At 45.0% G+C, this 10,107-nt stretch overlaps 1 protein-coding gene across 1 annotated transcript in view; it reads right to left on the bottom strand.

Annotated features, from left to right (window-relative positions):
* Positions 1 to 10,107, bottom strand: part of LOC109377195 (alpha-1,6-mannosylglycoprotein 6-beta-N-acetylglucosaminyltransferase A-like) — a gene marked incomplete at its 3' end in the record, with an annotated part of 187,161 nt that overhangs the window by 155,258 nt on the left and 21,796 nt on the right. The window lies entirely within an intron of this gene.

Here is a 10,107-nt window from a genome sequence, read left to right as displayed (position 1 = left end):
AGACAAAAGATCTCCTGATCAAGCGTCAGTCAGCACCTTAGGCTTCAGGGGGTCAACATCCCATGTTGCAGAGTTTCCTAAGCTGTTTCTAAACGACCTGGGCTGTTGGCTAAAAAGGTAGGCTCCACACCTCGGGCGTGGAGAGCATGAGATCTGCCTTTTTAACAAGCTCCTTCAGCCTTTTTTGTACAGCTGAAGTTGGTAAACCGCTGCCCCATTTCATTAATGCGCTGATGATAAACAGCTCAAGTCACAAAATGATTCATACTTTTCTTTTAAAACTAAGATAGTCTCCATCATATCGGCATGTAAGTTGGAGATAAAACATATTTCACCATGTTCATCAGCCAAGTAAGTCTCTGGCCCCCAAATCTTTCACAGACAGTTCATTATTTTAAAACAACGTAAGAGATATTGATTTTACATTTACTGCCATTCTTTTCCTTCGGTGAAGTCTCTATGAACTAGCAGTGATCTAAAATGTCAACATCTGCAGACAGAAGAGCAGTGTCCCTGGCGGTGAGCGTGACCACTCTGCTCCACAAGATGTTCCTGCAAGATTCACTTACAAATACATGCTCAACCGGCCTGATAATTATGCAAAATGCAGACATACTCCAACCTCACATCTTTCCAAACCTGGGTCTGAGGAGATATAGAGGACTCAGGAATCGAAGTACGCAGACGATGGATGCGAAGGGTGTAGATTTGTTAAGACCCCAATTCACAGGTCTCAGGTCCACACTTCTGATACTTCCTCCCAATGGAGTCGCAGAGCCTCACAGAGATACAACAATGGGGTTGAAACAGGAGATACTCATCCTAGAACCCTGAATTGCTATCCCATTACCAGACCACACCAACTATAGGGTTCTATGCTTCCCTATTTTTGTAACACCTATAATCGTGAAAATAATCTTGTGAAAAGCGTGATTAGGTTGTACTATGTTTCTTTGCATTAAAAAAAAGTTCAGTTCTCACATGTAAACACTTATGATTCCCTATGGTGTTTCTATACCTGATATACAATTTCTCACATTTTAAATATATTGGAAGGCTCAAATTATGGAAGCAGCCCGGTCTTCTCTTGAGCTCTGAGAGGCCGAGCTGTAGAGTAGCCGGGGAGCTACACCAGTACCGGCGTGGTCTCCTAGCTACCAGAGATGACGACTGGAAATTTCCTGGCATATAGGTGGGTGTCAGGAGAGACGAGAGGGGGGGTCCCAAATTAACATCTCCCTGATTGGACCTCCGTGTCTCTAGTGTACTGCTCGCCCACTGGCAACCACAAACTAGGGGATAATTTACATGGAGAAATTCCCTGCACAGACACACCAAGACGGAGCTCAGAAAAATTGGACAGATCTTGATTCAAGGGTTTGTGTTTTTAGTAGGTGAAGCTCTGTCTCCTTCTCTGCCTCAATGGCCTTGCTGGTGCTTCTTTACGACAGGGGTGAACACGCTGCCATCCAAACCCCAGGTGGGAAGGGGAGGGAAACATTTACTGTGCACCATCTACGTGCTTAGCGCTCTTTCAGACACTGCACATCTCCCGGCCTCTGTGCTGGCTGTGTGATTATTCTATTTGCCCTGCCCCATCTATTGTTGGTCCTATTCTGTAGGCTACATCACCTATCACCTGAGCTCCGTTGCCTTCTGGCATCTCATTGGTTCAGCCCACCAGAGGCCCAGTAGAGGACCGGAGAAAGGAAGAGCGAGGTCAGGGTAATTCCTCCCAGTTCCCTCTCTCCTTGGATGTCACATCTCTGGGTACCATTCTCCTTGACGATCGGCCCCACTGGGCAGCCCCTGTCCAGTTCCAGATCTCACTGGGCTCCAGTAACTCTACTTCCTCCCCTTGCCCCTCAGCTCTAGCAGTGATATTGGTTTCTCATTGTTGTTAGTCCCACGGGTGCCTTTGTAACTGTTCCTTCCATTAGTCTTTTAAACATAATTGGTTTTTGCAAGTGAGATGAAATGCAAAGATGTGGATCAATAAGCACGTGGGGGCATTTCTAAGAGTTTGTTAACCTGGTATAAGTACTCAACTGAGAAGATCTGATAAAGTTAATTCATCATCAATGTGGCCTTGAACCCAACTCCTAATCCAGCCAAATGACAGCAATCCAACGCATGGGTTCAGGGCCCCTAGACTTTTTCTGTAGTAGGTGCAGAAAGATGTTTTTTTTTAACTTATCTGTTCTTTCTGCATACTAATAGGAAAAAGAACTCTGAGGGGCCCAAGGAACATTTCAAGCTCCTTTGGGGGATACACTCTGCAAGGAGGATAATGATAATAGCAGCCTATCCCTGACCTTGTACACATTTCATAACAGCCCTCTGTGGAAACATCCCATGTCTCTATCTGACAAACGAGCAAAGAGATTCAAAGAGGTTTAGATGGATAAGCAACTTGCCTCGAGTCCCACACTCCAGATGGTACTGACCCCAATGCTGTTCTTTCCTCTCGGTTGTACGAGTTCTTAATAGAAGGAAAAAAGGATTCATGATCCAAATTACTCCTGAATTGGACCTAGAGGGATCAGGCTCCCTAGTTTTAGGCAACGTCAAAAACACCTAAGATGGGCTGGCCGAGTGGCTCAGTTGGTTAAGAGCTCGCTCAAGAGTTTGAGCTCTGAGCAACAGCGGTTCGATGCCCGGCCCAAGCTGAGCTGCCGCTAAGCTGCCAACAGGTAGCAGGATGGCTCAGCTTGAAAAAAAACACCTAAGAAAGAATTTTAATCTCAAGGACCAACCTAGCTCAGAAATTGATTATGAAAGCTCTCTATAAGTGGAAAACAACATGTATAGCATGTCTGTGTAGTATAACATGTATAGTATATTCCTATTATGGATATATGTGCAGATATATGTCTATAATACTTGTGCACAAAAATTGTCAGCAATACTTACCTCTAGAAAGGTGAGGGAGAGCTGTGTTCTTCTCTACAGTTCGAATTTTCTACCATAAGCATGAAACTTAATTTCTTATTTAAAGAATCAGAAAGGAGGGAAAGAGGGAAGGAGGCTGGTTTATCTGAACATACAGACCAATGGTTCTCAACCTCAGCTGCACACTAGAATCACCTCTAATCATCAAAGTCCCACCCCCAGAAATTCGAATTTAAGTTGTGTGGGCTATGGAGTCTTTAAGCTCCTGTAGGTGATTCTAAATGGCAGCCAGGTTGAGAGCCATCCATTACTCCTAGTCCATTAGGATAAAATTTAAACCGAGGGTGAGATGAAGAGGAGGGTCTTAACCTTTTGTGTGCCATGGACCCCACTGGCAATCGGGTGAAGTCCCTGGACATCTCCTCCAAAGACGTTTTTTTTTGTTGTTTTTTTTTTTTAAGATTTTATTGGGGGAGGGGAACAGACAAGTTGCTGTCCTTTTGTTCCTCAGTCTAGTTGTGGAGGACGTCGCTTCACTGGCCCATGTTGGTATTATCATTGTGCTCTTCCCAGGTGAGGCAGATCAGTCGCCGGCCACTGGACGGCCGCTCACCGTGGCTCTTGGCAGCTCACGCCAGCTGCCAGCCACTCGCGGTAGCTTATGGCAGCCCAGTGCAGCTCCCCTGCAGCCTACGCCGTCACCGGTGACTCACGGCAACCCAGCTCCAGGTAGAGCTGTTGTTCACCATCTTAGGTGTAGAGGGCAGTGTCACTGGCCCTCATGTGGGATCCAAATCGGGGCCCTGCTGCACAGAGCTGGCGTCCCAAGCCAGCTCCTAACCAACGCGCCACTCAGCCGGCCTCAAAGACTGTTTTGAAATGCATAAAACACAAATCCTTTCAAAGCAAACAAATTACACTTAGATTTAGCTATTACTTATTAATACACCAAGTGACAAGATCTAGAAGTAGCTCTGTTATCTACCATCATTTTGTAGTGGTAAATGTAAATAATATTTGAAGATACTTGTGAAAATGGTAATGTGATATGGAATTATTGGTGTCCAAGTCAGGATACTTCCAATATTACTTTGGAGTGTTGCCAATGTTCATAACTGAAGAAAATGCCAAATTTCAGAATTCATTGTACATAAAAGATGGAATTTTTTTCCCCATTCAAGCCGACAGATTCCCAGGTATACAGGAAGGGGGGGGGGGTGCTATTAGAGCACAGAGTTCCAGAACTCACTCATCCCAATATCACTAGGTGTTAACAGAAGGAAAGAAAAAAAAATACTTCAACCTTATCACATGCTAATTTCCAGTAGAGGCTGTTTTTTTTTTTTAAGTAACTCTATAAGCCTCCTTCAAGACATGAAAAATTTACATTTCCTGAAAACGAACTACACTGTATATCTTAATTACAGCAATATTTTTCAAGTGCCACTTTATGTGAAAGGATCTCTGTTTCTTCCACTAAAAAGACTCAGCTGTTTTATCTGCCTCAAGACATCCATCACATGAGTGCCAATATCTTGTGATTTAAAAGGAGGTTTTTTGAAACTTTCTAAGTGCTTAATCAATAGGTTCCTTTTCACACAGTGCAACGCTGCCTGCATAGAACCTGGATGCTTCTTTTCTCTAATCTGAATTTAAAATAGCATTTCCCATGTACTGAGTAGCTATTATACTTCAGGTACAGCACTAGGCTCTCTTCCTGAAGTAGTTCTAATGTTCACATCCATGCTGTACTATTATCCCATTTTATTAACGCTGAAATAAAATGGTTAGAAACTTCAAAACAGAGCCTGATGTTATAAAATCACTGGGGAGAGAGGTGGAGAAAGAGGAAAAGAAAGCCCAAAATATATTAATATTGTGTAGAAACTCCAGTTATAAACTAAAAGGTACAGGCATACCTCATTTTAGTGCACTTCACTTTACTGTCCTTCACAGGTGTTGCATTTTTTTTTCTTTTTTTAGGAAAGGAAGGCAAGACCCTCCACCAGTAAAAAGACTTATTTTGTTGCAATACTAGGTGTTGCAATATACAGTGTCTGTGAGGTATGCCTGTAGTTATTTTTAGCTAAACAATAAAATATTTTCCTGAAGTGGGGAAGGACTACCACACCCACTTACCCTAGCAACAGGCTGAGCTAAGTAACTCAAAGACCTACATTTTTTCATAGCACAGTTTCCTCAAGACTCCAGAATGACTTTTTAAACTTCTCCCATTCCTCTTACATTCATTGAGTATTACAGCACTCCGATTGAAGGCAGGAAAACGGCAGGGTCAGACCCAGCATGCAGGCACATGGCTGTGGAAGAAGCAGTGGCCAGTCCCCAGAGATGAGAGAAACCCAGCTATAGAGACAGACATCCTGGAAGCCTGGCCTAGTAATGTTGCAAACAGGTTGGGGAGAGATTCCCCTGGCCCCAACATCGTCATCATCTTCAAATAGCAAGTTCCCATTCCTTGACTACAAGAGGGCTTTTGAAGTGACCCTACTCAAACATTTTGATTGGAGATGTTAATGGGGGAGGGGAAGCTCATATTAATGAATTGTTTCAACATTAACCCAACACCATAACAGAACTCAGGATGCCCCTTAAAACAAAATAAAGACTGGGGAAAGGAACCCACAAGAGACATCACTAGGAAAACAGCAGGCCAACCAATAACATGGACATCTTTAAACCAGCCCAACAGGAAGTCTCCGCGATTCACCCTCTGTTCTATATCTGTCTCTTCCACCAGGAGGAAATATAGAGGGGTGAACATAATAGAAAACTAGAGGTGTGTGTGTGTTGGGGGGTGGGGGAGGTCTAGGGGGAAAAAGAATTGGCATTTATTGAGTCCTAGCAAAATTAAGAGACTTTCACATGCATCATTAACTCCTTTAATTTTTCCCATAAATTTATCAGCTAGCGAATTACCTCTCCAATTTTAAAATGAAACCAGATTATCAGAGAGGTTAAGCAACTTGTCCAGAAGTACACAGCTCGTGCCACCAGAGTTGAGAGATCGGAAGCCAGGTCACCTTGGCTCGGCACCACTCTTTCTGTTACCCTTCACTACTCAGATCTTGTGAGTTACTTTCAGTTCAAATTTCAAGGTTCAGGAAAATGGTATCCCAGGTTCCTAAAAAAACTTTCCTAGGTCATAATCTCTTGGAGGGTGAGGGCGGGGTACAGAGGGAGATCATCATCAGTGAATATTCAGGAAGTCAGAAGAGAAAAAAGAAAGCCTGGTTTTTAGAAAAGGGGGTGGGAGGCAATGGATTCCAGAAATAGTGACATTGGTGAATATTCAAGCTCTACAAGGAATATTCACCAGATGGTTTGTGATCACTTTAAAAAAGTCATCTGCAGCACTTAATGGATTTGCAAAAAGCCAGTCTTATGCCCTTTCTTGGAAGGTAACTGGAGACAGTGAGAAAAACACAGGAGACACACGGCTTTTTTCTTTTTCAGCAAGCCAGCCATGTGACCTGGTCCCCCACATGACATCCCTCCCAAAGATATCATCCAAGGACCTGTCCACATCCCAAACCAGTGGCCTTCACAACTACTATGGTCACACATCCCATTAGTATGTGAGCATGCACCCCCTAATGTATGTTAATTTATTTTAAAATAATAAACATGTAAATATTACTGAAACCTAAGTCCTTAATTTTTAAGGGAAAGAAATAAATATAAGTTAAAGTTTTCATATTTTCTTCCCATACACCAAAGGGTTATCCTGAATGCCAAACTTTGGAAATCACTGATCCGGGCTTGCAACACAGTACCGACTTGGAGCCCAGTGACCTTCACCTTCATTCCACCTGAGCCACATCCCTGACATCTTTCCCAGGTCAGACTCCCAAAACTGCTCGTCATGCCTGCGAGTCCTGTCATCATTTCTTTCCATTTTCTTGGGATCCACAGCCTACCATCCCAGATTCCCTTCCCTCCCTAAACCAATTATTATCGAGGCCCTCTTTTCCCACAAAGCCTTATCTTTCCACTGTCATCACCTAGCAAAACCCTCAAATTGTAGCAACAAATTCAGTCTCACAGTCTACCTTCTCTTCTGTACTCAAGCAGTTCAGCAATACCTGAGAATGGAGACGAATACGTAGTAACCATATGAACATTGTTGCCAGGTAATTGCATGCCCTCATCTTTTGCAGGTCTTTTTTAACTTCAGAACTCAGACTTTTTCTTGTCCTCAGTCAGCTCCATTTCCTTTTATCTCAGCCAACGATTCCAAACTGGCACCCCCTTCCCCACTCTATTTCCAGGAGCCCGCCTGACCGTCTAACTCACCCATCCACTCAAACATTTTTCCATTCATTCCAACATTTACTGAGCACCCACTATGTGCCAGGTGCCATGCCAGGACCAGAGAGACAGGATTGAATCTCATAGCGCTTACATTCTAGTCAATAAAGTGTCAAGTGTCGGGAGATGAGGAAAATAAAGCCGGTACATAACAGGGCGCAAGCAGGGGTCAGAAAATCCTGGCCATCAGATGTGACCCACTTTATTTACTTCCTGCCCACTTCTCCCCCTTCCAATATTTTTGATTAAGGTAAAATTCATATAACATTGAATTAACCTTTGAAAGTGTACAACTCAGTGACATTTAGTACATTCACAATGTCGTGCAACCATCACCTCTGTCTCGTTCCAAAATATTTTTATTGCTTCCAAAAGAAACCTCAGAACCATTAAGCAGTCCTCCCCATTCCTTTTCCCCCAGCCCCTGGCAACCACTAAGCTGCTTTCTGTCTCTGTGGATTTACCTATTCTGGATATTTCGTATCAGTGGAATCGTACAACACCCTCCAATTCTGACAACAGCTCTGCCTTGCCTGCTTTCTTCCCTCCAGCCACCTACTCCTCCTGTGCTTCTGATTCATCACCTGAGGCATCGGGGTGACAGCATCCACTCTCCTGGCTTTCACCACCACCTGATGTAGGCAACGCCAAAACCCACACTGACCCCGGTCCTTACCCTCCCAGCTCCCAGGCTCGGCCCAGCGCTGCACTCATGTGGGAGCACCTGCGCAACACATCAGCAGCCCTAGAACACCTTGAACTCAACATGCCCAAGTTAAGGATCACCCTCCCCTCCTACCCTTCTAGCCACCTCTCCCCACCCCCACCACTTCAGGTTCCCATAATCTCTTGCTGGGACCACCACCACAGGAGGCTACCCTCTGCCCCAATCTCATTCCTATCTGTTCTGCCCTTCACTGTATAGCCAGAACGCCCGTTCTGAAATCTGAAGTGCCCATGTCACTTCCCTGCTTAAACCCTTTCGAAACGCCTTCCCAGGAAAGGCTCTCCTGACCTGGCCCCATCTCCAACAGCCCCTGCTCCGGAAGTAGCTGACTGTGAGGTAATATTACTGTTAGCCCACACGGGCCCCTCTGCTTGGCATGCCTTTCCCACTTGATTCTCCAAATTCTGCACAACTTTCAAAGCTCAGTTCAGGCATTACCCTCTCAAGGAAGGCTTCCCTGATGCCTCAGATTGGATTAAGCACACTTCATATTAGGTATTTATGGATCTATCTTCCTCTTTAGACTATAAGCTCCCTGAAGACCCTATTTATCTCATCCACCCATCAACAAAAATGTCCCAAGGGCCTACACTGGGCCAGCCAGGTAAGAATACCAAGACAGACAAGGCTGAGGTCCTCAGGCAGCTGATAGTCCACCAATGGAGACAAGAACATGTGAAAGCCATACCCGGCATGGAAGCTACACAGTGTGAGCTCTAGAGTCAGGCTCCGTGGGTTCAAATCCTGCCTCTACCGTTTGTTAACTGTAAAACCTAAGACAAATTCCTTCTCTGTGCCTCAGTTCCTTCATCTCTCAAATTAGAACAGTTGTACCTACCTCATAGGGTTGTGGAGAGGATTAAAAGGGCTAATAGATGTAAATCAATAAGAAGTATCTGTAACACGGCCTGGCACATAATAAATGCTTTATAAGAGTTAGCTGTTCTTATTATTGGAGTAACGGGAGCTTTAAGGACAGGGCCCCACCCTAGATATGGGGTCATGTGTTGCATTCAGCTTTGTGCTCCTATGCCTGACATGTAAGTACTCAGCAAATACTTTTGGAGCCACACTGATGAGCCCTACAAAGGGTCAGTGGCTCAGCATCAAAGTCCTTTAGAGCTGGAAGTCATGCTGGATCACATGTGACCCAACTCACCCCCTTTTGTGGAACAGACAGGGGCTCACAAAGCTAGCTGATGGCAGGACACGCATCAGCCCCCAGGCCTCCTGACTTCCCAGCTGAGGTTTCCGGCCCTGTTCCAAGAAGACTCTTATTACCCAAAACAGCTCTGCATCTTCCACGGTCTCTCATTTTCCACAGCAGAAAGGCTGCCACTTGCCACCTAGGCCGCCCCTTATACGCCCTGACTCCCCACTTTCACGCCTCGCCTCCAACCCTGTTTTGTTTGTTTGCTTTTCTCTCTGTTTCATGGCCTGTGGTTCTCTTATTTCCAGGGAAAAAATCTGTTCCCTCAAAAAGACGACCAGAGACTGGTGTCTTCCTCAGGGGGCAGTTTAAACAAATCCCAGGGGTAGATGCAATCCCTGAGCGCCCCACCCCCACCCCACCCTTGGGGCTCTCCAGGTCCCGCTAGTCACTCCAAATGGAGGAAGGCTTCTTCTTCATCACCAGAAAGTTTTACTTCCCCATTCTGGGATTCAGTCATTTTGGGGTGCTCCAAGGCTCAGAGGGCAGATCCCCCAAGAACCTGGGTGTAGAATGAAGTCCAAGTAACAGCTCTTAATAAAAAGCCAGATCCCCCAATTTCCAACCATACACCAACACCTAATTCCCACCCATCACCAGCTCGCTATACGTTTCCAGCAGTGGCCTTTGAGTGGCACTTCATGCTTTGTCTCTGCTGATGTGATGGTGAATGGCAACGCAGCAGGGCTTTTTTAGAAGTGTGGTATTCACAGTGCTGCTCTGTTAGGCAACTTTTGCTTTCACAGCTCAGTCGGCCTAGAAGGTAGCAAGAGAATGTGACACAGGGAACAAATAAATCCTGGCATGAGTGCTGTGTGATGTTCTTTACTGCTTTTCATGGTTGGGCTGTAATCTTGGTTATAAGTACCTGGAGCTTCATCGATCTTCATGTCTGCAACTCTGCTGAATATGTTCGCACATGTGTGTCTGAGGCTCACAGAGGCCATCA

Source organism: Hipposideros armiger, unplaced genomic scaffold (assembly GCF_001890085.2).
Source record: "Hipposideros armiger isolate ML-2016 unplaced genomic scaffold, ASM189008v1 scaffold_1318, whole genome shotgun sequence".
Lineage (NCBI taxonomy): Eukaryota > Metazoa > Chordata > Mammalia > Chiroptera > Hipposideridae > Hipposideros > Hipposideros armiger.
Note: the sequence above shows the minus strand (reverse complement) of the source record. Positions and strands in the feature narration are given on the sequence as shown.